The 27551-nt window shown below is 41.7% G+C and overlaps 1 long non-coding RNA gene across 1 annotated transcript; it reads right to left on the bottom strand.

Annotated features, from left to right (window-relative positions):
• Positions 1-26361, bottom strand: LOC123594831. The gene is made up of 2 exons (XR_006710896.1): positions 26216-26361; positions 1-255 (listed from the first exon to the last, which is right to left on the bottom strand). It is a non-coding gene; the product is annotated as an uncharacterized LOC123594831 (long non-coding RNA).
• Between the last annotated feature and the right edge of the window lie 1190 nt (positions 26362-27551).

Here is a 27551-nt window from a genome sequence, read left to right as displayed (position 1 = left end):
TGGCTTCCAACAATGACAACCTTCTATTACCACCCACAATGCTGTGGGTTGATCAGGAGGCTTCTCCTCGGGGGACTTCAGTCAGATAGTGGCCGAGGCTGGAGTCATCTGGAGGCTCCCCTGGGATCTGGGATACTGGGGTGGCTGGACCTCCACGTAGTCTCAGGATTTCTCCTCTTCACATGGCCTCTCCACAGGGTCTCTTCAGTAGGGTAGCCACATACAGCTGCCATGGAGTATGCCACTCAGACCTCCCTTCAAGAGAGAACCTCTGTGAGGAGCAGTTAGCTAACAGCTTCTAGAGGTTATATATTCAATATCTACCACAACCTTCACATGGAGGCCTTGTGTTCCCTGGGCCTTTCCTAGCCAACGATTGAGTGCATTGGGTACTGCAGCTGGGCCCTTCCTGCCCACTGCAGAACATCTCTAATGTGTGATCTTTTCTCTGGGGATCCCCATCAGGCTAGGCAAGGATTTCTCAGAGCTGCCCCACTTTCCACCTGATCTTCCTGTTTCCCTTGCTCCTTTCCCAACTGTCAGACCTGAAGCACAATCTGAAAGCTTTCTCGGCCAACCCCTGCTCTCTCTCCCTTTTCTCCTTCACTAGCATTTCCCTAATTGCTTCTTGGAGGGTCTGAACTGAGAGGGCTCCCAAAAACAAATATTCCAAGAGAAAGGAAGGAGAATCTGCCAGTGTTCCTAAAGCCCGGCCTAGAAATGGCCCAGGGCCACTTCTGCTATATTCTATTAGGGTTTGTTTGTTTTTTTTTTTTAGTTTATGTATTGAGAGAAAGAGAGAGAGACAGAGGCTTCATGGGGTCAGACACAGGGCTCAAACCCACAAACCATGAGATCATGACCTGAGCTGAAATCAGGAGTCAGATGCTTAACCGACTGAGCCACCCAGGCGCCCCTACCTTCCTATTGTTGAACTCAAGTCACAGACCAGTCAGATTCATTGTGGAAGGGGAATACCAGGGCTTGACTATTCAGATCATTTATGAAGACTGGCTACCACAACCGTGTTTGTGTTATACCTCAATTTAAAAAAGCTTTTTAAAAAGTTTGTCATTTGGAGAGGCTTTGAGCTCTGGAGCTGGAGGCGGATTGTATACCAGGGAGACAGAGCATGAGGGAGAGAGACCTCTCAAGGACAGTGCCGCTGCCCACGTTTTGCTTCATATGTAGGCTTAACTGTGACCTAGATGTATTCCATTAACAGGGGCCATTCATCTGTCACCTCAGCCTTGTATACCTCCCGGTGGTGGAGGCAAGACCCACTAAGCACTGGCTGATTTGGGCTGACTTCGCCTGGGAGCTCTTGTCACGAAATTTTTCAGTTTAATCATTATTTGAGTTTAATATAGACAGTAATCTGATCTAAGTAAGTCATTACATTGCATCACATCTGGCAGTAGAAAAGCCAAACATGATATTGTGCTTCCTTTAAAAAAAGAGAGAGAGAGAAGAAGACTCAAAAAAGACAACAATTTTTTTTTCTTTCTTTTATTTGTATATATTGTATCTTACCAACAAATGCTTGTAGTCAAAGGACCAAGGAAAAGCTATGGAAGGAAATTAAAGTTGAGGAAAGAAGGGCAGGTTTTACTGAAAACACCAAAGTGAGATTGAAGTTAAAACCCAGGGTCATCAGGTTCAGATAAATAATCCATAGAGAGAACCAATTTAGAGCTCTGGTTGGGTTGGTAAAGTACCAGCCTGAAAGAGAAACTTTTGCACTGTAGGTTGTCTGGACAGACATTTTCTTGAATGATGGTGGAGTGGGAAGGGCTTTCACTATTGACTGATTGATTGATTGATGTTTTAAGTAATCTCAACACCCAGGGTGGGGCTTGAGCTCACAACCCCGAAATCAAGAGTCGCACACTCCTCCAACTGAGCCAGCCAGGCCACCCAGCTTTTATTTTTTAAATTAAAGTACATACAATTGACACTAACATGCATAGATCTTAAGTATACAGTTCAGTGGGTTCTCACAATTATATACTGGTGTGACCACCACCCTAATAAAGACATAAAATATATCCTTCATCCCAGAACGTTTTCTTGTGCCTCTTTCCAACTGAGCCCCATTCAATCCCCAATCCCCTGCAACCACTTTCTGATTTTTAGTACTGTAGGTTAGTTTTGCTTGTTCTAGAATTTCATTTATGCGGAATCCAACAGAATGACTTCTTTCATTCAACATAATGTTTTTGAGATTCATCTATATTGCTGTATGTGTCCTATTTATTTCCTTTTTATTACTCAGTAGCATTCCATTGCGTAAGTATACCATTATGTCATAATCCATTTTCCTGCTGATGGATATCTCAGTTTCCAGTTTGGGGCTTCAATGAATAAAGGTGCCACAAACAACTTTAAAAAATTTGTTTTAATGTTTATTTATTTTTGAAAGAGAGAGAGAGAGAGAGAAAGTATGAGCAGGGGAGGGGCAGAGAGAGAGGGAGACAGAGCATCGGAAGCAGGCTCCAGGCTCCGAGCTGTCAGCACAGAGCCCGATGCAGGGCCCGAACCCACAAACCATGAGATCATGACCTGAGCTAAAGTCAGATGCTTAACCAACTAAGCCACCCAGGTGCCCCCCAAAACAACTTTTTGTACATCCGGGGGGGGGGGGCAAATGTTTTCATGACTCATGAGAAAATACCTAAGAGTGGGTTTCTTGGATCCTAGAGTAAATATGTGTTTAACCTTATAAGAAACTGACAAAAAGTTCTCCAAAGTTGTACCATTTTATAGTCCTAACAGCAGTTCGAGAAGATTCCAATTGTTCCACATCCTTGCCAATAGTTGGTGTTATCAGTCTTTTTTATTTTAGTCAGCGTAGTGATATCTCAATTAGGTTTTAATTCCATTTCTGTAATGAATACTGATGTTGAGCACCCATTTGTGTGCTTATGGGACATCCTTATATCTTCTTTGGTGAAGTGTCTGTTTTTAATGCCTTCTGTCTGCCTTTTTTTTTTACTGTCTGCTTTATCCCCTTTAAAGAAGCAGTTATCCAAGTTCAGTCTGAAAGAGCCCTGTGATGAAACAGATCAATTCAAGAAGTACATTTAGCCACTATAGCTTTTTATACTGGTCCAGTTTCACTGTTAAAAAGCGAATACCTTTGCTCAAATAAATTGGTGTGACCTCTCCAAAGTAAAACGCTGACTCTAGTATTTTATTTCCAACTCTGAGGTGTATGTGTGTACTCTAAATAAACAGTTTCACCACAAGCAAGAGAACTGGAGGCTACGGTCTATTATAAATAAATTATGTTTTAAAAAACCAATCTATTTGCTTTAAATGAACTCTGGCCTTGGGGAACATTGCAAATCTTAAGCGTTTCTATTCCCACAAAATGAAGCTGAGGCAACAAGCATCTGTGTATAATCAATTGGTCTTAAAAGGCTTTAGAATGGTTGGCAGGAAGTAAAATGTAGGGTCTCATTAAAGGATGAAGAAGAAAACTTCATTTTCACCCACAATAAAGTGTTTCAATAAAGAATCAGAATCTTTCAGAAAGGAAGCCTTGGATTTCTGAGGCAGGTTTATTCCAGTGCATTTAACTTTAATGTTGGCTATCACGAGTAACACCAGATGTGTTTTTCTGCTGAAGGATGAATCAGCTTGAATGCTTGATTAGTCCATCTTTGTGGGTGAAGACTTATGTTTTTTAAGTTTATCTGTTTTGAAAGAGAGAGCGCATGAGCCAGCAGGGGAAGGGCAGAGAGAGAATCCCAAGCAGGCTCTGCACCGTCAGCACAGAGTCTGATGCGGGGCTCGATCTCACGAACCGTGAGATATGACCTGAGCCGAAACCGAGAGTCGGACGTTTAACCGACTGAGCCACCCAGGCTCCCCAGTAGGTGAAGACTTATTAATTGGTACTTTTATGTGCTGTAAGGAACTGACATTGCTGAATATAATCATAAACGTGATGGTAGGATGTGGTACATCAGTATCAGTCATATCTCATTCCGCTTAGAGTTGACCAACAAAGCTCTTTTTTTTTCCTGTATACCTATTGCATGATGCTTATATGACAACATTTGAAAGTGCTTTGATTTTTGTCTACTAGTCTTATATTCGATCTTGTCATTTTCTGTGCTCATGAGTACTGATACCAACTTGTTCCTGGCTTGCTTTATCTTGAGTAGCTTAGTCATATTATACTGAGTCACCTAGACCAATGCTTCTCAAACCTTAATGTACATGGGAATCTTCTAGTGATCTTGTTCAAAAGCCGATTCTGATTCCGTAGGTCTGGGGTGGAGCCCAAGAGTCTGCATTTCTAATGAGCTCCTTTTCTGCTCGCCCAACTGATCTCACTTTAGTAGCAAGGGGCCACAAAATAATCACAACCTTGTCACTGTTCTGACTCACCTTCAAATGTAATTTACCATTACAAAATTTTAGCTACACAAACATCATATGATGGCACATGATGTACTTTGCCTACCGAATTGCCGTCATCTCTCATTCCCCCAACCTCAGACACGTTCTGTTTGTTAATCAACTCCCGTTTTATTTGGGACAGTGAAACAACCTTGGTTATTCTACTCCCTTTGCTAAATATCCACTTTCTCAGGGTCCCTTGCGGCTAAAAGTGCCCACGTGACCCAACACTGACCAATGGGATGGAAAGGAAAAGTCTTCTAGAGGCTCCTGGGAAAGATTTTATTTTCCTGCTGAAAGAGACTGTGACACGAGGAAAGTCAGCTTCATCTCCTGATCTTGAAAGTAGGGAAACGCTTTTCCCCCTCTCTAAATCAAATTGAAGTTCAACAGCCAAGCATTTTGCTGACACGGGCTATGTTCGTTTCCTAGGGCTGCAGATAACAAATTATCACAAACTTGGTAGCTTCAAACAATAGGATTTATTCTCTCACAGCCTGGAGGCCAGAAGTCCAAAATCAATGCGTTGCCAAGGTTGGCTTCTCTCTCCTAGCTTCTGGAGGCTACAGACAATCCTTGGCTTGAAGATGCATCACTCCACTCTCTGCCTCCAACCTCCTATGGCCTTCTGCTGTGTGTGTCTCTCAGTACATCTTCTCCTTTTCTGTCTTTTGTGAGGATACCTGTCAATGGATTTAGACCCCACCGCAATCCACAATCATCTCATCTTGAGATCCTCACCTCAACCACATCTGCAAAGGCCCTTATTCCAAATAATGTCACATTCTGAAGTTCTAAGTAGACATATCTTTTGAGGGGACTCTATTCAACCCACTATACAGGCCTAATCTGCCTTTTGGAGGGAGACCCTCCTTTAGCTTAGGCTTCAACCCTGGAGCTTGGGAAATCCATAGTCATAATCCAAGCTTTTATGTCCCTACCAAAGCAGGGGATTCCTCTAGTGGATCCATTCATTCCTTGCCAAGCTCAGATCTGGGGGTCCTTACAGTGACTCCTAAGGCACACCATGGTCCATCCTTGAGCACCCCTGTGGCCTCCCTGTCAGAGGAGGAAAACATCCCCACCATTGCCACCCTCACTCCTTGGTCTTCACAGCAGATCTGGCTAGGTAATTTGTGGGGCCCAGTGCAAAATGAAAATATAGGGACCCTTGTTCAAAAACCATGAAGAATTTCAAAAGAGTAACAGCAGGGCATTAAACCAAGCACAGGGCCCTGTGTGACCACACGGGTCACTCACACATAAAGCCAGCCCTGTTTCCTGGTCTCCAAGAAGCCAACTATACCTTTGGGTTTGGCCAAATCCATCAAAATTCTCCCTTCTATTCTCTGTCCCTCTGGGAAGATGAATGGAGCATAAAAGCTCTCACCTCCTTTTTGGGGCCTAGAGACTAGAGCTCAGAAAGCAAGTCCCAGCTGAATATAATAGACATAAGCAGAAGTATTCTTCGTGGTCATCTTTCTGATGAGCCCACAGCATAACAAGAAGATAAGGTAGAATTCAGTACGCAAATTAATGTCTCAATAACTGCTCTGTTACGAAAGTGGCTAAAAAAAATAGCTATCTTGACATGTTCTGAAACTCCTGGAAAACATTAAGGCAGGTCTAGAAGTGAAAACCAAAGAAACAATATAATCAAACGGAACAAAAAACAACCACCTACCCAAATATCATACCACCTGACCTTCTTAGTCCAATTACATGATTTTTTTTTTTTACAAGTTCTTAAATATTCTATGGAATAGGGAAGTTACTAACCAAATACTTCTGGTTTGTTTTAAAAACTGTCACCAAAGAAAATGTTAGCCTCGCAAAGCCAACCACCAGCTGAAATGCAAAATGAAATGAAAACTCAGCCATTTAGGGTATTAAAAATAAAAAATATGACTGTCTCCTGGGTTCTCCATTTTCATTTCTTTCAGGAACACAAGTATGAAAAACATTGTGACTGTTAAAAATTTTTGAGATGATTGATTTTCTGGATTTAAGTGTTGTTATAACTTTTAATGGGTACCCACTTCAAAGGAAATCGACAAAATTTTCATTTTTCCACCTGAGTAATTATTTCTACATTGATTATGTCATGTCAAGCTGAGTTTTGCTTCTGTGAGGGCCCCAGAGCTATAATTTCTGTTTTTAGAGTAAGTGATAGCCGATTTTTCCCCACATAGTTTGCTATGAAGTTTTAAGAATTTCAAGTTTGTTGTTTTACAAAGTAAATAAAATAAAATATACACAATTTGAAAACACGTTTAAATTAGTGTCTTAATATGCACAATCCTGCAATTGAATAAAATTCAATGCAATAAAAGTAAGTTTTTATCCCATGAAAAATGCAAATGTAAATATTGATATGAAAAATAACTAATTCTATTTGTGATTACATTATCACTTGAGAAATATGTGTCAGTAGTAAATAAATATATACATATATGAAAAATGCTTGATTTTACTAGTTTTATTTATTTTTTTAATTTTTAATGTTTATTTATTTTGAGAGAGAGAGAGACAGAGTGCAAGTGGGGGAGGAGAAGAGAGAGAAGGAGACACAGAATCTGAAGCAGGATTGAGGCTCTGAGCTGTCAGCACAGAGCCCGACAAGGGACTTGAACTCACAAACCACAAGATCATGACCTGAGCTGAAGTCAGATGCTTAGCCGACTGAGCCACCCAGGTGCTCCTACTAGTGATTTTATTTTTAAGTTTATTTATTTATTTGAGAGAGTGGGGGAGGGGTACAGAGAGGAGGAGAGAGGGAGAATCTCAAGCAGGCTCCACACTATCAGCTTATCAGCACAGAGCCTGACAGGGGGCTCTAACCCACAAACTGTGAGATCATGACCGGAGCCAAAACCAAAAGTGGGATGCTTAACTGACTGAGCCACCCAGGCACCCCATTTTACTAATGATTTGATTTGATTTGATTTGATTTTAAGAGAGAGACGGCGCAAGTGAGTGAGAGGCAGAGAGAAAGGGAGAGGGAGAATCCCACGAGGGGCAGGGAGGGGGGAGGAGAGAAAGAGAGAGAGAGAAGCAGGATTCACCCAGAGAGGGACTCATGTTTACCTGAAGCAGGACTTGAGCTCACCTGAAGTGGGGCTCAAACTCACAAACTGTGAGATCATGACCTGAGCCAAAGTCAGATGCTTAACCGACTGAGCCACCCAGGCTCCCTAGTGATTTTTAAATGTACATTTTTTTTTCTTTTTTTACCCTTTACTGACCTCTCCCTATTTCCTCCACCCCCTACACCCTGGCAACCACTTTTCTACTCTGTTTCTATGAATTTTTATTTTTTAAAATTTCACACGATACCATGTGGTGTCACTTTCTCTGGCTTATATCACTGAGCATAATGCCCTCAAGGTATATCTTGCTGTCATAAGTGGGCAGGATTTCCTTCTTTCTCATGGCTGAATAATAGTTAATTGTGTGTATACACACCACATCTTCTTTATCCATTCATCCACTACTGGACGCTTAGGTTGTTTCCATATCTTGGCTGTTGTGAATAATGCTGCAGTGAACATAGGAGTGCAGATATCTCCTCAATATCTTGTTTAAGCAAGCATTTCCTTTGGACTTGTGCTCAGAAGTGGGATTGCCGATCATACGGTAGTTCTGCTTTTAACTTTAGAAGAAACTTTCATTCTGTTTTTCGTTGTGGTTGCACCAATTTACATTCCCACCAGTCCATAAGAGTTCCCTTTTCTCCACACTCTCCCCAACACTTGTATTGTATTTAAATTTTTTTTTAATTTTAAATGGTTTTCTTTATTTTTTGAGAGAGAGAAAGAGAGAGTAAGCGGGGGAGGGGCAGAGAGGGGGACAGAGGATCCAAAGCGCGCTCTGCATTGACAGGCAGACAGCAGCGAGCCCTATGTGGGACTCCAACTTCCAAACCGTGAGATCATGACCTGAGCCAAAGTCGGCCACTCAACCAACTAAGCCACCCAGGCACCCCTGTATTCTATTCTTAAATGAACACTTTTAAACATGTAAATATTTTACATTTAATTTTTTAATGTTATTTGAGAGAGAGAGAGCATGCGCATGCACATGTGTGTGCACACAAGCGGGGCTGGGGGGTGGATGGGGGCAGAGGAAGAGAGAGAGTCCTGACGCAGGGCTCAGTCCCACAACCCTGGGATCATGATCTGAGCCAAAATCAAGAGTCGGATGCTCAAACGACTAAGCCACCCAGGTGCCCAGAAAAATTTTATATTTAAATATTGTATTAATATATTCAAATGTTATATCTATATTTTTTCTTTTTTTTTAAAGTAATTTCTATGCTCAACAGGGGGCTCGAACTCATGACCCTGAGATCAAGAGTCGCATGCTATACCAACTAAGCCAGCCAGGTGCCCCTATATCTATATATTTAAAAAAAATTTTTTTAAGTTTATATTTTATTTATTTATTTATTTTAATGTTTATTTTTGAGAGAGAGAGAGAGAGAAAGGGCAAGCAGGGGAGGGGCAGAGAGAAAGGGAGACAGAATGTGAAGCGGGCTCTATGCTGAGCATAGAGCTAGACGTGGGACTTGAACCCATGAACTGTGAGATCATGACCTGAGCCGAAACCAAGAGTCAGACGCTTAACTGACTGAGCCACCCAGGTGCCCCGCCATATCTATATATTTAAAAAATATTTATATTATATATAAAATATAAATATTTTAAATATTTAAATAAATACTTTTATTCTTTATTTTAGGTTTTATCCTCTGTGTCTTTTTTTAATATAATTTATTGTCAAATTGGCTTCCATACTACACCCAGTGCTCACCCCAACAAATGCCCGCCTCAATGCCCGTCATCCACTTTCCCCTCTCCCCCACCCCCTATCAATCCTCAGTTTATTCTCTGTATTTAAGAGTCCCTTATGGTTCGCTTGCCTCCCTCTGTTTTTTTTTTTTAATTTTTTTAATGTTTTTATTTAGTTTTGAGACAGAGAGAGACAGAGCATGAGTATGGGAGGGTCAGAGAGAGAGGGAGACACAGAATCTGAAGCAGACTCCAGGCTCTGAGCTGTCAGCACAGAGCCCGATGAAGGGCTCGACCTCACGGACTGTGAGATCACGACGTGAGCTGAAGTCTGACGCTTAACCCACTGAGCCACCCAGGCCCCCCCTCCGTCTCTGTTTGTAACTATTTTTCCCCCTCCCCTTCCCCCATGGTCTTCTGTTAAGTTTCTCAAGATCCACATATGACTGAAAACATATGATACCTGTCTTTCCCTGACTTATTTCACTTAGCATAATACCTTCTAGTTCTCTCTCTCTCTCTCTCTCAAAATAGATAAATAAACTTTAAAAAAGAAAAGAATAGGGGCGCCTGGGTGCCTCCGTCGGTTAAGCATCCGACTTCAGCTCAGGTCATGATCTCACAGTTTGTCGGTTTGAGCCCCTTGTTGGGCTCTGTGCTGACACCTCAGAGCCCAGAGCCTGTTTCGGATTCTGTGTCTCCCACTCTCTCTCCCCCTCCCCCACTCACGCCCTGTTCTCTGTCTCTCAAAAAAATGAATAAACATTAAAAAATTTTTAATTAGGGGCGCCTGGGTGGCGCAGTCGGTTAAGCGTCCGACTTCAGCCAGGTCACGATCTCGCGGTCCGTGAGTTTGAGCCCCGCGTCAGGCTCTGGGCTGATGGCTCAGAGCCTGGAGTCTGTTTCCGATTCTGTGTCTCCCTCTCTCTCTGCCCCTCCCCCGTTCATGCTCTGTCTCTCTCTGTCCCAAAAATAAAATAAACGTTGAAAAAAAAAAATTAAAAAAAAATTTTTTTTAATTAAAAAAATACTTTGAAATAAATATTTTAAAATAAGCAATCTCTTGTCTTTTTGATGATAGCCATTCTAACAGATGTGAGGTGATATCTCATTGTGGTTTTAATTTGCATTTCCCCGATGATTAGTGAAATTGAGTACCTTTTTATATATCTGTTGGCCATTTGTATACGTCCTAAATATGTACATTAAAACAACTTATCCAAACATTTGTCAATCAAGAAGAGTCTGTAAAGCAGCCAAAGCACTAATTTGAGGCCTTAGGGATTGTAATCCGAAGGACACAGAGGGTCTCCAAATCACTGAAAGCATGCTCTGAACTGTAAATGCAGAGTACAGGCTTCTTTTTTTTTTCTGTTTAAAATATATCTTTTTAATGAAATTGGGCAATTCTCTACTTCTGAGTTTAATACCATAATAGCTAATAAAGTTTTTTTTATTTTTTAATATATGAAATTTATTGTCAAATTGGTTTCCATACAACCCCCAGTGCTCATCCCAAAAGGTGCCCTCCTCAATACCCATCACCCACCCTCCCCTCCCTCCCACCCCCCATCAACCCTCAGTTTGTTCTCAGTTTTTAACAGTCTCTTATGCTTTGGCTCTCTCCCACTCTAACCTCTTTTTTTTTTTTTCCTTCCCCTCCCCCATGGGTTTCTGTTAAGTTTCTCAGGATCCACATAAGAGTGAAACCATATGGTATCTGTCTTTCTCTGTATGGCTTATTTCACTTAGCATCACACTCTCCAGTTCCATCCACGTTGCTACAAAAGGCCATATTTCATTTTTTCTCATTGCCACGTAGTATTCCATTGTGTATATAAACCACAATTTCTTTATCCATTCATCAGTTGATGGACACAGAGTACAGGCTTCTAAAGGCAAAACACACAAGGTTACATAACACACATTTTAAAAGAATTCTGATGGCAGAGTTTACACTATCTAATACATGATTGGCTATTTAGCTAACAGGTATTATATTATGTCTATTTCCAAAGTAGGAGGATGTGTTCCAGGAGTTGCAATTGGTAAAAGTCAAACGTTTATGGTGCTCCGAGAATTGAAACGAGAGGTGCATAGGCCCTGCCCCCTCAATATCCTTTTGACCCTGTTTGAAATGACTCTCTTAGCAAAGCTTACTTCATTTTGAATCCTCTTTTATATTCCCCTCTTTTGATACAGATCTTTCTGATAGGAAAGCATTGATGATAATTTTTAAAACAATTTTTTAAAGTTTATTTATTTTGAGAGAGCACGTGAGGGGGGGAAGGGCAGAGAAACAGGGAGCGGCGGAGAGAAAGAATCCCAAGCCCCTTGTGACTCGGGGCGGGGAGGGCTCGAACTCAGGAACCATGAGCTCATGACCTGAGCCGCAATCAAGAGCCAGACGCTTCACCGACTGAACCACCCAGGTACTCGTAATGATAATTTTTATGATCATGCAGTTCCATTTTGTTACCGGAGTGGTTCAGGTCCGTCAGGTCTCCCAGCAGAGGGGAGTGTCACAAGTGATCGATATTTGATATGCTCAGCAAGCTTACAAGCTTGCTAGGTAAGACTCTTACCCATATTGGAGTAACAAGGAGGTTTGAGGAAATAAGGTCTAGATGTCAGGTTCGCGTTTCTTTTCAGCCAAAAAAGATAGATCTGATGAATGATCTTGAGGCTTTGAGCAGCCATCACTTAGACATTTTGAGTAGAAGTATAACAATGGGATACATAGCATGAGCAATGTGAAAATAGCAAATAGGGCACAAATTAAAATGATAATCCAGCTAAAGTATCAGAAAACTTAACATTAAACCCTCCTGGGGGTAAAGCTTGAATGTCCCTTTAAGGATTTGGCTAGTTTGAATCACTTTGTGGGTTTTAATTCTGCTTGTGAGGTGTTTATCCAAGCGGCAAGAGGTATTAGCTATGGCACAAATTCCTCTTTGGGCTGTAAGTAAATAATCTAAAGCAATCCTGTTGTTGAGGACCACCATAGCTAGGGAATCCGAAGATTTGGGGGAGCCCTGCTGGCTGTGGCAGTGGAGCAAGCTATTCTGTTTACAGTTTTGCTAAGATTTCTCATCATAACGTTTTTTTCGTTTTTATTTAAATCCCAGTTAATTAACATACAGGGTAATATTAGTTTCAGGTGTAGAATTCAGTGATTCATCACTTACATACAACACCCGGTGCTCATCACAACAAGCGCCCTCCTTAATCCCCATCACGTGTTTCCCCATCCCCCCCCCCACCTCCCCTCCAGCAACCCTGTTTGTTCTCTATAGTTAAGAGTCTGTTTTATGGTTTGCCTCTCTCTTTTCTTTTTCCCCTATGTTCATCTGTCTTGTTTCTTAAATTCCACAAATGAGAGAAATCATATGGTATTTGTCTTTCTCTGACTTATTTCATTTAATATAATACTCTCTAGCCCTATCCATGTTATTGTAAATGACAAGATTTCATTCTTTTTTATGTCTAACATTCCACTGTATGTATATATACTATATCTTGTTTATCCATTTATCTGTCGATGGACATTTGGGCTCTTTCCATAATTTGGCTATTGTTGATAATGCTGCTATAAACATTGGGGTGCATGTGTCCCTTCGAATCAGTATTTTTGTGTCCTTTGGGAAAATACCTAGGGGTTCAATTGCTGGATTGTAGGGTAGTTCTAGTTTTAACTTTTTGAGGAACCTCCATACTGTTTTCCAGAGTGGCTACCCCAGTTTACATTCGCACTAACAACTTTTTTTTTTTTAAGTAAGCTCTAGGCCCAATGTGGGGCTTGAACTCATGGCCCCAAGATCAAGTGTTGCATGTTTTACTCACTGAGCCAGCCAGGCACCCCTCTCATCATAATTTCTAAATCTGCTGGGCCTAATCCAAGCCATGAACCTATGATTCTAAAGTATAAGTTAAATTGATCTCCAGAATATCTGACAGGAAGGTCACAGCCTTGGCTGTGGCCACAGCACAGCCATTGTCTTCACACCCAGAAGGGTCCTCATCCAGGTAATCCTCTATTATTGTTTTAATGTTTATTTATCTTTGAGAGAGCGCAAGCAAGCACGAGCAAGCATGGGAGAGAGAGAGAGAGAGGGAGACACAGAGTCTGAAGTAGGCTCCAGTCTCTGAGCAGTCAGCACAGAGCCCAATGTGGGTCTTGAACTTGAACTCGTGAACCATGAGATCATGACCTGAGCCAGTCATTCACCCCAATCCCCTATTATTGATAAGGCTTTCTACTTTCTTAAGTGAGGTTTTGGGGGTAAAATGGCTATACCCATTTTAAGTATAGTAAAAAGGGGATGTTAGATGTCCCAGAAAGCATGTGGCAAGGCCTATCCAACTCTCAAGACATTCATAAGCCCAGGACTAGTGATCATATCCACAAATGAAATATATCTCTCTGGTACACAGAAGACTCCAGACCTGTTATGAGGTTTTATGAATCCATTAATTGGGAGAGATGTGAGAATATACTGAAACCAGGTGTCAGTGAGGGGTAGCGTCCAGGGTTGAGAAGTGAGGTTCATTTGGCAGACCCCTAGCAGCGTGGGAAGGCCGTGGCCACTCCACATGTCGGGTTTTGCCAGGAAGGTGGGGCAAATGGACTCACTCTTATTACTTTGGTTGCTTCGGGACCAGGAGGGGTGAGGATGAGAGGTAGGGAGGAAGAATGACATTGTAGGAGTATTACAAACAGATTGGGAGTTTTGTGTGGTAGGGTTAGAACATTTGCAGGCCTTATTGTTAAAAACACAGTAAGAGTTCTCAATTTGGGGAGTGTTAGGAAAAAGCAGGGGATAGGACATTGGGGATTGTAGATTTGGACTCGCTAAACTATAGAAGATGGTGCTTTACTATGGCTAAGAGTATAAGTGGGTATATTTGTAAAAGTGGAAATAGGAATGACTAGGGGGTCATTGTTTTTTGCAAAGTCTCCAATGGAAGAATGATGACAGGTCCAGCGGATAGGTTGCCAGATGAAGATAAGGATTGGGACAGCTGAACAATAATATTATCTTTCCAGGCAGGAGAGGAGATAGGGCAGGGACAAAAGCTGGTAGAATTACAAATTTCATAATGTTGAACATAGGTAAAGGCAGGGAGGGAACAACAATAGGTATAGAGGAACCTTTGAGATTATGGTTACCACCAACAAAGAAACCCTACTGAGTGTAAAACAGCCAAAATTATAAGAATTCCTACCCAGGGGAACAGTGGTCCAAAGATCTCAGCAAGTTTAGGAATTACCATCAGATTTTGACAGTTAGGAAAGCATTATTGTACTAGCCTGGCCCTGACCCTTGGGAAGGCGGTCTACTCCAATCTTGTCTGCTTCTTCTTCTGGGATATAGTCAGTTTGAGGTCTCTGGTTGGTTTAGTAGTCAAACTGGATGTTGGAACCTTTTTTAAAGTGACAAACCGGGTGGCTCAGTTGGTTGAGCATCTGGCTCTTGATTTCAGCTCAGGTAATGATCCCAGGGTGGTGGGATCGAGCCTCATGTTGGGCTCTGTGCTGAGCATGGAGTCTGCTTAAGATTGTCTCTCTCCCTTTCTACCCCTCCCCTGTGCACATGTGCTCATACTTCGTCTCTCTCTCAAAAATAAATATTTTCAAAATAAGATTCTCTCTCTCCCTCTGCCTCTCTCCCCTGCTCATGCTCTCTCTCTAAAATTAATTAAAAAATGAGAAACATGAGCCCATGAACCTTCTAATTTAGTGGCACAAGGATTGGCTAGCAATACATGGTATGGTCCCTCTCCAGTAAGGCTGGAGGGAGTCTTTGTGGAGGTTTCTCCCAAGTTGAAGGCTGTAACGTTCAATGTTTTTGTCTCCCAGGAGCATACCGTAGACAGACTGTTCGACCAATTTCTCATTTCTTTGAAGGGCTTTATGGTAAAAGTCATCACATCACCTTTAAGTAAGCTGGGTTCATATGCCACTTGAGGTTTTTTTCTGTTTTGATTTTTTTAACAATTACTCATTTTTGAGAGACAGAGAGAAACCGAGCACGAGGAAAGGAGGGGCAGAGAGAGAGGGAGACACAGAATCCAAAGCAGGCTCCAGGCTCTGAGCTGTCAGCACAGAGCCCGACGCGGGGCTCGAACTCACAAACCATGATATCGTGACCTGAGCCGAAGTCAGACGCTCAACCAACTGAGCCACCCAGGTACCCCGAGGTTTTTTTTTTTTTTTTTAATGTTTATTTATTTTCATGAGAGAGAGGGTGGGGGAGGGGCAGAGAGAGAGGATCCAAAGCAGGCTCTGCACTGACAGCAGCGAGCCCAATGCAAGGCTCAAACTCACGAACCATGAGGTCATGACCTGAGCTGAAGTCGGACACTTAACCAACTGAGCTGCCCAGGTGTTCCTTGTTGTTTTTTTTTTTTTAAACGCAGGCTCTGTGCCTAATGTGGGGCTTGAACTCATGACCCTGAGATCAAAGGTCACATGCTCTACCGACTGAGCCAGCCAGGTGCCCCTAATATGCCCATTGATTCAATTTCATTGGCATTTCAGTAATGGTTTCAAAGGGTGATGGTTTCTGTCTCGTATAGGGAATGGATCTAAGATTCAACAGCACTAAGGAAACAGCTTTTGGCCATGGCAGATGAAAGATTCCATGAGTTTTACAGATTGGATTTTTGTAATACCACCGGTTCGTTCCACAAGGACAGAGGATTGGGGGTGGTAGGTACAGGGAAATGTTGCAAAATTGAAGAAATGTGGCAAATGGCCTGTAATATTTGTTCTGTGAGATGAGTCCTTTGGTCATTGTGAAGTTCCGAGGGTGTTCCTCAATTTGGAATTATCTTCTCCAACGATATTTACCTACGGCTGAGACTGTACTATGACCAGGAAAGGATTCTACCCAGTGAGAACACACACAAACTATTACTAAAACCTATTTGTATCTTTGCGATGGTGGTAGCTAGATAAAATCCAACTGCAGTATCTCAGAGGGCCCCGAGAAAGGGTAAGGAAAGACTGTCCTTTCATCACAGGGGACCTAAAGCCTGCTTTAGGCTTTACACAGTGACAGCGTGCAATAGTGACATCTGGGGAGAGAGCGAGAGGATTTCGTAAGATGTTAATCTACTGGAGGATAGGTGCCAAGTATGATGAGAGCTCATTATAATAGAATTGGCAAGAGGGGTTGCTTGTTTTTGTGACATACATTTTAAAATGATGACTGAATTGCTTCTCGGCCTTTTGGCTAAGTGTAAAATGTATCAAGTGTAAAATGATGACCAACACCATTATATCAAGACACATTGAGAGTTCCAGGAATTTCACATAATTTTTGGAACACTATATACCTATACAGATGTAATGTAAACAAGGTTTACTATTATTTCTTATTTGGCAATGCTTCTCATGTGACTTAACATATCAGATAAGCCTAAGTAGTTTAACATATCCTTTGGAATGTTCCAGAGACCCTCTGGAAAAAAAGAATCCTAAAGCTTCTTCCAGATCAAAAAGATTTTATTTAGAATTTGGTTTGGGGAAGTTCGTAAAAACTATCAAAAAGTTTAGACACTGGCTAAATAGGATTACAGAAAATTATGAAATAATAGTTAATTATCCACTTAACCAAGGGGACAAAAGGATTTCAAGAACAGATATAGAGGATCATATAGCTGCAAAAGCCTTAGCTCTTTTTGAATAGAGAGGACTCCATTTTTCTAGGTAATCAAAGACCTGATAAAGCCACAACATAGAATCTTTGTTTCCCTGGAAAATTACATTAAAAGTAAAGAAATTTTATTTACAATTTCTTATTAAGAACCGACCAATAATTGAAGAATTGTTCTTCTAAGAGAGAAAAAAAAACAAATTCTAATTTTGTACCAGTGTACTTTTGATATTAAAACTCATTTTTATTTATTTTTTTTTTTAATTTTTTTTTCAACATTTATTTATTTTTGGGACAGAGAGAGACAGAGCATGAACGGGGGAGGGTCAGAGAGAGGGAGACACAGAATCGGAAACAGGCTCCAGGCTCTGAGCCATCAGCCCAGAGCCCGACGCGGGGCTCGAACTCACGGACCGCGAGATCGTGACCTGGCTGAAGTCGGACGCTTAACCGACTGCGCCACCCAGGCGCCCCTAAAACTCATTTTTAAATAAATAAATTTTCACCTTAGCCAGCTTGATTACACATAAAATTCTTCTCCCAAGATTCCTTTTCTACAAACCTTCTACAACTTTCTATGTCCCTTTTAGTTTGTCCCTGTTCTCTTTCCCTTTCTGAAACAAACAGCTTTACTTTGGGACAAAATTACTTTCACTTCCCTCAAGAAAGCGCATTTCATTTCCTCATACCTTTTTTTTTAATTTTTTAAAGTTTATTTTTTTATTTTGAGAGACAGAGTGCGTGTGAGCAGGGGAGGGGCAGAGAGAGAAGGAGAGAGAGCATCCCAACCAGACTCCACACTGTCAGAACAGAGCCTGATGCAGGGCTCGAACCCACAAACCACGAGATCATGACCTGAGCCAAAACCAAGAGTCTGATGCCTAATCGACTGAAACACCCAGGTGCCCCCTCATACCTTTTTTTTATGAAAAACACACACCCTACTTTCCTTGCCTACTTTCCATTTGGCCAATTTCTTTTATCCTTATTGTTTTTGGTAGTTTTATGTTCACATATACTAATTAGAATTTTTAACCCTTAGAATCCTAAATTCCTAGTGAAAACTAAGAAGGATTTGTGGCTGGGCGACTTTATCAATACATTTTATAATTTCTAGAAATATAGTCCCCCTTTATAGTAATTTTAATTTATTTCTTTGTGGCATAAAACCTGTTTATTAACAGACCTAAATTATTTTTTGTTTCTCTGTGAAAAAATTAAAAAGTCAACAGTAAATAAATTTCTGTTTAGGAATCAATGCCTCAGTATATTATCTTATTTAGGAATGATCTAGATAGCCAAAGAACATTCATTAACTAGTTTAACTTAGCATAAGTGTCTGGGTGTTTGGCTAAACTGACTTAGCAGGGTTCTTGCTAAAACTGGATTTTACAAGGAAGTGCCCAGATGGGCCTAAGAGAAGGTTCAGGAGCCCAACCAGAGTTTGGTCTAGCAAAGAGTCTTTGTCACCATCACCACAAGATTGTTCCGGTTTACAGATGAGTACCCGCAGTCTTGGAGATTTTAAGAAACTTGCTCAAGATTTTCATGGATATTGGGGCACCTGGCTGGCTCAGTTGGAAGAGCATGCGACTCTTGATTTTGAGGTCATGAGTTTGAGCCCCATGTTGGGTTAGAGATTACATAAACAAGCTTAAAAAAAAAATTTCTTGGAGTCCTGGGTGGCTCAGTTGTTCGGGCGTCCGTCTTCGGCTCAAGTCATGATCTTGCTGTCCGTGGGTTCGAGCCCCGCATCGGGCTCTGTGCTGACAGCTTGGAGCCCGGAGCCTGCTTTGGAATCTGTGTCTCCCTCTCTCTCTGTACCTCCCCGCTCACACACTGTCTCTGTCTCTGTCTCTCTCTCTCTCAAAAATAAATAAACATTAAAAACATTTTAAAAAATGTCTTGGATATACAAACATTGGAGAAATGTAAATAGAATATCAATGCGGGGTGGTTGAGTTCTTTAGCTCATGGAACAAAATTCAGATGAAAAAGAAGTATAGTGAATACCTCATCACAAAATCTTTCTTGTATACAACCACTTCTTACGTCTCTACTGCTGCCACCCCAGTCCAAGCCACAGTCACGTTCACCTGGAGGGCCACAATATTCTGCTAACTAGTTCCCCTGATCCCACCCATGCTTCTCTACAGTCTGTGTTCCACATGTTTCCTACGTATTTCAGCAATCTTATGCGCCTTTTATTCATTTGGCAGACAAGGAAACTTGTATAGATAATTCTAGTTCACCTCATCTCACAACCCCTTGGTCCTCCCAACCCCCAACCAAGGGGGAAAAAAAACCTGAAAGTGCATGAGCCTAAGTTGAACCATTCCCCACCGATAGGACTTGGGCCTTGCTCAGGCCTGGATGGGAAAGTCAGCCTGACCATTGTCTCAGCCACCTTCAAGAGTCTCACTCACTTTCTTTGCTCAATTCCCAGCCTGCCAGGTGGAGAAAAAAATGCTTCATTTTGTTTTTTGTTCCATAAATCTTGAGTGTCTCTTTTGGGACAGGTGCTGTCCTATTTACGAGAGACAGGATGGTGACATAAATGGTCCTTGTATTTTGGAGCTTACATTCTAATGAGGGATACTGACAAAGCAAGAAAATAAACAAGTAAAGAGAGAGTTCACACAGTGCAATAAGCACTAGGAAGAAAGAGTGTTGTGTTAGATTAGAAAATAATAGGGAGAAGGGGCACCTGGGTGGCTCAGTCGGTTGAGCGTCTGACTTCGGCTCAGGTCATGATCTCACAGCTCGTGAGTTCGAGCCCCGCGTCGGGCTCTGTGCTGACAGCTCAGAGCCTGGAGCCTGCTTCCGATTCTGTGTCTCCCTCTCTCTCTGCCCCTAACCCACTGGCATTCTGTCTCTGTCTCTCTCAAAAATAAATAAACATTGGGGCGCCTGGGTGGCGCAGTCGGTTAAGCGTCCGACTTCAGCCAGGTCACGATCTCGCGGTCCGGGAGTTCGAGCCCCGCGTCGGGCTCTGGGCTGATGGCTCAGAGCCTGGAGCCTGTTTCCGATTCTGTGTCTCCCTCTCTCTCTGCCCCTCCCCCGTTCATGCTCTGTCTCTCCCTGTCCCAAAAATAAATAAACGTTGAAAAAAAAAAAAATTAAAAAAAAAAAAAATAATAAATAAATAAATAAATAAACATTAAAAAATTAAAAAAAAAAAAAAAGAAAAGAATAGGGAGGGGGCCAACTTAGACGGAGTGGTTGGCAAAGATCTCCCTGGGAAAATGACGTATAAGCTGTGACTCAAAGGAAGAGAAGGAGGGGTGGGGTTGGTGTATGGAGAGGCAGAAAGAGAACAGTAAGTTCAAAGGCCCTGAGGTAGAACAAAAAAATTTGGCAAGTTCAGTAAACTGAAAGAAGAACAGAATGTTCTTGGTATGCAGTGTGCATGAAATGTGCCTGAGAGGTAGTCAGGAATCCGATTATGTAAGGCCTTAGTGACTATGGTAATAAGTTTGTATTTTATTCAAGTTACAATGGGAAGGTATTCAAGACTTAAGTAAGAAAGAGATATAGTCAAATATCTCTACATGGTGTGTGGGAAGTAAATTAGAATGGTTAAGGATGACAGTGGGAGACTGGGTAGGCGCTCTGGTCAGGTATGTGATAATGGTGGTTGGGACTAGGCTGGAAGCCATCAAGATGGGAAGGATTGAAGGGATCTGAAGATATATTTTGAAGGTAGAATCAAAGGAAATTGCTAGAAAAAAATCCACTTTTTAAAAAAATTTTTTTTTAAGTTTATTCATTTTTCAGAGAGAGAGAGACAGAGTATGAGCAGGGGAGGGGTAGAGAGAGAGGGAGACACAGAATCCGAAGTAGGCTCCAGGCTCTGAGCTGTCAGCACAGAGCCTGACGCGGGGCTTGAACTCACAAACTGTGAGATCATGACCTGAGCTGAAGTCGGACACTCAACCGACTGCGCCACCCAGGCACCCCGAAAAAATCCACTTTTATCAAATAGTAATAGACTCATTTGATTCATTAATAATAAAAACCCATGAAATACCCCTAGGTCAAAATGGCAGAAAAATATATGTAAAGTGTATTCTAGAAAGAAAAATTATATTGCTCTCTGTGATTTAAATTTAAAGAAATTTAAAAAAAAATTTTAAATTTTTTTTAATATTTTTATTTATTTTTGAGGCAGAGAGAGACAGAGCATGAACGGGGAGGGGCAGAGAGAGAGGGAGACATAGAATCGGAAGCAGGCTCCAGGCTCTGAGCCATCAGCCCAGAGCCCGACGCGGGGCTCCAACTCACGGACTGCGAGATTGTGACCTGAGCTGAAGTCGGACGCTTAACCGACTGAGCCACCCAGGCGCCCCTAAAACAATTTTTTTTTCAACGTTTATTTATTTTTGGGACAGAGAGAGACAGAGCATGAATGGGGGAGGGGCAGAGAGAGAGGGAGACACAGAATCGGAAGCAGGCTCCAGGCTCTGAGCGGTCAGCCCAGAGCCCGACGCGGGGCTCGAACTCACGGACCGCGAGATCGTGACCTGGCTGAAGTCAGACGCTTTACCGACTGCGCCACCCAGGTGCCCCTAAAACAATTTTTTAATAAAGAAATTATTCTGAAGGGTTTAGATGAAATATGGTATAAAAATCTGTATGAACCCTTGTATAATTGCCATCAGATTTGGAAAGAGACATCATTCTAATTCCTCTGAAATGAGAAAAAAGTTATATTCAGGCACTTACAATTAGAAAACTGATGACTCACAAACAAAATCAGTCAAATGTTTGATCACTTCAAACATTTTTTCATTTAAAACATTTTTTTAAGTAGACTCTACCCTCACTCCCCCCTCCAAAATGTGGGGCTCAAACTCACGGAGATCAAGAGTCCCATGCCCTACTGACTGAGCCAGCTATGCTCCTCCATTTAACACATTTTTAAAGAAATTGCTGATGGATTAGATGTAGAAAGAATCACAAATGATTTCAAAGTTTCTGGTTAGACAATCAGTTGGTTGGTACTAACTTTTTTAAAAAAAGTTTATTTATTGGGGTGCCTGAGTGGCTCAGTCGGTTTAACGGCCAACTTTGGCTCAGGTCACGATCTCACGGTTCCTGAGTTTGAGCCCCACATGGGGCTCGCTGCTGTCAGCACAGAGCCTGCTTGTGATCTTCTGTCCCTCTCTCTTTCTTCCCTCCCCCTGCTTTCTCTCAAAAATAAATAAACATTAAAAAATTATATCTACAGGGGCACCTGGGTGGCTCAGTCGGTTAAGCACCAACTTTGGCTCAGGTCATGATCTCGCGTTTTGTGAGTTCGAGCCCCACATCGGGCTCTGTGCTGACATCTCAGAGCCTGGAGCCTGCTTCAGATTCTGTGTCTCCCTCTGTCTCTGCTCCTTCCCCACTCGTGTTCTGTTTCTCTCTGCCTCTCAAAAATAAAAAAAAAAAAACATTAAAAAAATACATATCTACAAAAAAATGTTTATTTATGTGTTTTGAGAGAGAGAGAGAGCAGGGGAAGGGCAGAAAGGGAGAAAGAGAATCCCAAGTAGGCTCTGCACTGTCAGCACAGAGCCTGGCATGAGGCTTGATCCCACGAACCATGAGATTGTGACCTGAGCTGAAATCAAGAGTCGGCTGCTTAACCGACTGAGGCACCCAGGTGCCCCCCCGCCCCAGTATTGACTTTTAATGAGATCAAGACAGCTGAACAGGACGTGAGGTAAAGGTTGTATACCAGGATTAAAAGTTCAGTTCTGGACATGGTAAGTTTCAGATGGGCTTAACCTTCTTGACTCTGGATAAGGTAAGCACAAGATGGTTCTCTGTGAAAATATACATGACCTAAATTGGCACAACAACAAATTGGGAACCAATAAGAGGAGGGGGGAGAAGGAGGGAAATTTGTAAAAGACTTTCAGAAAATAAAATCACCCAGAACTGTTGTGGTGCTTAGAGTTTATCTGAAACTTTCAAATAAGACTATGAGGTAGGTACAGAATTATTGCTCTCCTATGTATGAGTAAACAAAAGGAATAGAAGCTTAAGAAAACTCATCCAAACCACACAGCTAATAAGGGGAAAGAGTTAGTATTATATAAATTGTAATAATTTATGGTAAATGCAGGAAAAGATTACCTTATTTTTCTATGACCTTGTATCAAACAGTAAGTTATTGTCCCCAGCTCCAAACCAATCCTTCTATATTCTGGCTTATGATGCCAGGCCTTGGGACTCTGTAAACCACACATCTGCCAGCGAGGGGAGTGAGAGAGAGAGAAAGAGAGACAGAGACAAAAACAGAGATAGAGACAGAGACAGAGACTGTAAGGCTGGAAAAGGAGGAAGAGACTCGCCCTCCCTATCTGCTCCCTACAGCTTGGCAGCCCGAGTTCCTTCCTACAGGAGCATCTGAATTCACCTGGAAACTCTTCCAACATTTGCAGAACTAGCTTCATTGTTGCTGCCTCTCACTTCCAGAGATAGCAGCCCCGGTTAGCAGCACCCCTCCCCTGAAGTCTGGGTCCCTGTCCCCTCCTCTAAGTTTCTAAGTTGTTTTTTAAAAAATATTTTATTTATTTATTTATTTTAAGTAAACTCTACACCCAACGTGGGGCTTGAACTCATGACCCTGAGATCAAGAGTCCCAGGCTCCACCAACTGAACTGGCCAGGCGCCCCTCTAAGTTTTAATAATTCCAACTTCTTCCTTTGTTCACTCAGCCATGACACCTTAGAGTGTCTTTACCGTTTCATAGTTAACATTTATGTTAAATGTTTTTTTTTTCAAATTCTAACCTATTATTTATTTTAGAATGGAAAATGGAATTATAGGATGTCCCTTTAACAGTGATTTTCCCAGGTTCTCTTAAAGCTAAAGAGATAATTACAAGTTTTCAAGAAAATGTATTGGATAAAAGCTTTTTTTGCCCAACTGATTTAACATGACTCAGTTTGGATTCCAAAGGAGAGCCCTCTTCCAGAGACAGGTTTTTCCCTCCACAACTTATTTATTTTGCATGAGTTCTTTGTACCCTTTGACCAACACCTCCCGGTGTCCCCCTCCTCCTAGCCCCTGGCAACGACCCTTTTGCTCTCCGCTTCTACATGTTTGGCTGTTTTAGATTGTACATATAAGTCAGACCATGCAGTCTTTTGTTTAAACAACCAGTGTGGTTTCTGTCTCCTAAATGACCCTGGTTGACACAGGCTTGAAAAATGAACATTACCAGCCAATGTCACTTATGAATACAGATGCTAAATCTTAAATAAGATTTTAGTAAACTCAGAAGGAAAAACGGTTAGAGGAACAGCCTGTGGGCGTGAAATGGATCATCCTGCTGATGCAGGCCTAATTGGCTAACCCGTTGATTTTGATACATTCTTATGGAGAACCACCTATAGGCAAGATGCCATCAGGAACAGGCCACAGGACTGGGAGAAAATGTTTGCAAATCATATGTCAGATGAAGAATTTGTATCTAGAATATATAAATAACTCCTACAACTCAGTAGTAAGAAGCGAAATAACCCAATTTAAAAACGGGCAGAGGATCTGAATAGACATTTCAGCAAAGAAGATAAATGAATGACCAATAAGCACATGAAAAGATGCTTAACCTCATTAGGGAAGTAGAAATTAAAACCACAGGGATATATCACTTCAACCCATCAAAATGGCTGTAATCAAAAAGACAGACAATAACAAGTGTTGGCGAGATTGCGGAGAAACTGGAACCCTCATGGAATCCTGGTGGGAGTGTAAAATGGTGCAGCTGCTTTGGAAAATAATATGGCAGTTGATTAAAACGTTAAACATAAATGTACCATATGACCCACCGATTCCATTCCTACGTGAATACCCAATAGAAATTAAAATATGTCTATACCAAGACTTGCATTTGACTATTCAGAGCAGCATTTTTTTAAAGATTTTCTTTTTAAGTAATCCCTGCACCCAACATAGAGCTCAAACTCACAACCCCGAGATAGAATTGCACACTCTAACAACCGAACCAGCCAGGCACTCCTATTTACCAGTTTTTAAAACACTCATTTAATTTTCTAACATGCACTAAAGATGACCAACGAGTTTTTCAGTGTTATATTTTTTTCAAGTAATCATGATGAATTTATTAATTGATGAATGTATGATGTGTTTAGTTTCTATTCTTTTTTTAAGTTTATTTATCTTGAGAGGGAGAAAGAGAGTGGGGAAAGGAACAGAGAGAGACAGGGAGAGAGAGAATCCCAAGCAGGCTCCATGCTATCAGTGCAGAGCCCAATGAGGGGCTCAAACCCACACACCATGAGATCATGACTTGAGCCGAAACCAAGAGTCTGAAAATGCTCAATGGACTGAGCCACCCAGGCACCCCTGGCTTCTATTCTTAATAGCTTTCAAGTTGATACATACGCATGTAAAATACAGAAAAAAAGAAAAAAGTCATCCATAATCATATGCACAGAGGCAACCACTTAACATTTTGATTCATTTCCTTCCAGTCTTTTTTCTATGCGTGTAGTTTTATTGGGTGTGAATATACTAGATTTCAAATACTTTAGCATTTATTCAACACAAATATGAACACTGCCTCATGCCAGTAGCACTAGAGAAAGGGCTAAAGACCGGTTTCTGGCCTTCTAAGAGCTCAGCACAGTGGTCCTGTTGTCTTGACAACAGTACAGTCATTTTCCCATGAATCCTGTGATCCAGGAGTCTGCAGCCTAGCAAGGAAGAAAATATACAACTAACTATAATTCAAGGTAAAAACTATTCAGTGGCATGAAATGAAAATCATATGGGAGTTGAGAGGAAGGAGAGATGACTTCTACTGACCATGTCTCCTTCCCATGACACTGCCTTCCCAAGTGGAGCCACCTCTGCTCTGCGGCTGGCATCCCTTAAGATGTTACTATGATTATCCAGAAAAGAAACGAAGGACTCTAGATCAGTTCTTAGAGCTCTTAGGGTGCACCACAAAACCAATTATGTCAAATTCTGAGCGGGGGAGAGACCCAAGCTTCAGCATTTTAAAAAAACTCCCAGGATGAGGGGCGCCTGGGTGGCTCAGTCCGTTGAGCGTCCAACTCTTGATTTCAGCTCAGGTCATGAGCTCATAGTTTGTGGGTTTGAGTTCCACGTCGTCGGGTTCTGTGCTGACAGCAAGGTGCCTGCTTGGGATTCTCTCTCCTTCTGCCCCTTACCCCCCTCCGCTGCCCTGCTTGCGTGCTCTCTCTCTCTCTCTCAAAATAAATAAATAAACATTTACAAAAAAACTTCCCCAGATGATTCTCCAGATGCAAAGCCCTATGCCAAAGCCCTATGCCAAATTCCGTGCAGTGCTGTAGAAAAATACAAAATACATACCTGTAAATGAAGGCACTTTGCTCTTTAATAACAGGCTGCTGTTACATGAAGTTATTTTCCTTGTGCATTTCTGTCCATTCAAGCAATTAAAGAGAAATACTTTAGCCATCGGAATTCATAACTATGTGTACCTTATTAATTGCCCACTCTGACAGAACTAGTGGACTTAAGACACAAACGGGAACTGCAAGTTCAAAGCTATCAAAAAGTTAATGATTTATCCTTCCCCCTGTTGCAGAAAGATGACTCCTTGATTACACGTGTTTATTTTGAAAGCAATACCTGCTATAAAGGGGCGCCTGGGTGGCTCAGTCAGTTTCAGCGTCCGACTTCGGCTCAGGTCACGATCTCGCGGTCTGTGAGTTCGAGCCCGGTGTCGGGCTCTGTGCTGACTGCTCAGAGCCTGGAGCCTGTTTCAGATTCTGTGTCTCCCTCTCTCTCTGACCCCCCCTCGTTCATGCTCTGTCTCTCTCTGTCTCAAAAATAAATAAACGTTAAAAAAAATTAAAAAAAAAAAAAAAAAAAAGAACGATTCCTGGGGCGCCTGGGTGGCTCAGTCGGTTGAGCGTCCGACTTCGGCTCAGGTCATGATCTCACAGCTCGTGACTTCGAGCCCCGCGTCGGGCTCTGTGCTGACAGCTCAGAGCCTGGAGCCTGCTTCGGATTCTGTGTCTCCCTCTCTCTCTGCCCCAACCCACTCGCATTCTGTCTCTGTCTCTCTCAAAAATAAACATTAAAAAAAAATTTTTTTTTTAAAAAGAATGATTCCTATCTCCATTCCCTTCATCTAGAAGCCTAAAATTGTAGCCACCTTTTAAAAATGGTTTTATTGTGAAATAATTTCAAACTTACAGAAAAGTTGCAAAAACAGTACAAAGAAATCCCATATTCACCCCAATTGATCAATTGTTAACATTTTACCACATTTCCTTTATGATTGTCTCGATAGATAGATAGATAGATAGATAGTAGTAGATGGTAGATTGATGTAGATAGAAAACAAAATTTTTGACCCTTCGTAGAATAAATTTATCGTGTCCCTATTCTCCCTAAATACGTCAAAGTGTATTTCCCAATAATAAAAAACATTCTCTCATATAACCACAGTTCAATCACAAGAATCGGGAAATTTACTATTGATACACCACTATTATCCAATCTACAGTTCAGATTCACATTTTCTCCACTGTCGCCATAATGTCCTTTCAAGCTCTTTTCTTCCAGTCTAGGACTCAATCCAGGAGTACTCTGCATGGCATTTAGCTGTCCTCTCTCTCCAGTCAGTTCCTCGGCCTCCTTTGCCTTTCGTGACATTGATAGTTGTAAAGAAGACAGG

The sequence above is a fragment of the Leopardus geoffroyi genome, chromosome X (assembly GCF_018350155.1).
Source record: "Leopardus geoffroyi isolate Oge1 chromosome X, O.geoffroyi_Oge1_pat1.0, whole genome shotgun sequence".
NCBI classification, from domain to species: Eukaryota; Metazoa; Chordata; class Mammalia; order Carnivora; family Felidae; genus Leopardus; species Leopardus geoffroyi.
This window is presented reverse-complemented; position numbering and strand designations above follow the sequence as displayed.